Here is a 1313-nt window from a genome sequence, read left to right as displayed (position 1 = left end):
ATAAGGTGCAGTGGCAAGATGATGGTAATAGTACTGATGATTTGATGGTAATGGTATTGTTAGACAGCTTCTACACGTTAATTTGGGGCTCTAGCATGTGTACCGTCCCAAAAACCGTCCCACCTGACTCTGGTTCAAAACGATGAGGTTGCAAGATTGTATCGTCCTCTCCAGTAGCCATATTTCTACAGAGGTAATGGATAGCTAAAAATCTGGATGCTTGTATCTCGTGAAGGAGGGAGGAGGGGTGAGGGGGGTGAGAGGGGGGGCGGGGATCTCAAAACAGGTCAATCTGAGGAGGGCTGTTTTAGACAGGGTAAAAAGGGTGCTGTTTTAAATTATCCTTGTGGTAATTTGACCAAAATATGTTACAGACATTTCATTAAGACCCCAAAGAACCATATCAACTGCGGTAAAATGGGCATAATATGTCTCCTTTAACTCTTTAACCACACTCAGAGGAACTAAACAGTTTTTCTCTTGTATGAATCCTCACATGTTTATTTAGATCGCTCCTTCGCTTAAATCTTTTACCACACTCAGAGCAACTGCACGGTCTCTCTCCTGTATGAATCTTCATATGTGATTTTAGATTGCCGCTGAAGGTAAATCTTTTACCACACTCAGAGCAACTAAACAGTTTCTATCCTGTATGAATCTTCATATGTCTATTTAGATCGCCCCTTCTGATAAATCTTTTACCACACTCAGAGCAACTATACCGTTTCTCACCTGTATGAATCTTCATATGTCTATTTAGATCGCCACTTCTGATAAATCTATTACCACACTCAGAGCAACTAAACGGTTTCTCTCCTGTATGAATCTTCATATGTGAATTTAGATTGCCCCTTTGGTTAAATCTTTCACCACACTCAGGGCAACTAAACGGTTTTTCTCCTGTATGGGTCGTCATATGTCTATTTAAATTTGATCTTTGGTTAAATCTGTTACCACACTCAGAGCAACTAAATAGGTTCTCTCCTGTATGAATCCTCATATGTTTATTTAGAATGCCCCAATGTTTAAATCTTTTACCACACTCAGAGCAACTAAAGGGTTTCTCTCCTGTATGAATCCTCACATGTGTATTTAGATGGCCCCTATGGTTAAATCTTTTACCACACTCAGAGCAACTAAAAGGTTTTTTCCTTTCTGTCTGACATCCCATATCACTTTGAGGCTGTTTGTTATTTCTTGTATTTAAACCAGTCTGAGTTTCCCTGGTCTCCATCCCATCATCCTCACTGACTTCAGTCTCAGAAGAGTCTTCAGTCTTCTCCTCAGGACCTGGTTGTAAACGTCCATCAGGA

The 1313-nt window shown here is 40.4% G+C and overlaps 1 pseudogene; it reads right to left on the bottom strand.

Annotated features, from left to right (window-relative positions):
• Positions 1-366: 366 nt before the first annotated feature.
• LOC133017713 (gastrula zinc finger protein XlCGF8.2DB-like) lies at positions 367-1313 on the bottom strand (annotated as a pseudogene).

Source organism: Limanda limanda, chromosome 13, assembly GCF_963576545.1.
Source record: "Limanda limanda chromosome 13, fLimLim1.1, whole genome shotgun sequence".
NCBI classification, from domain to species: Eukaryota; Metazoa; Chordata; class Actinopteri; order Pleuronectiformes; family Pleuronectidae; genus Limanda; species Limanda limanda.
Note: the sequence above shows the minus strand (reverse complement) of the source record. Positions and strands in the feature narration are given on the sequence as shown.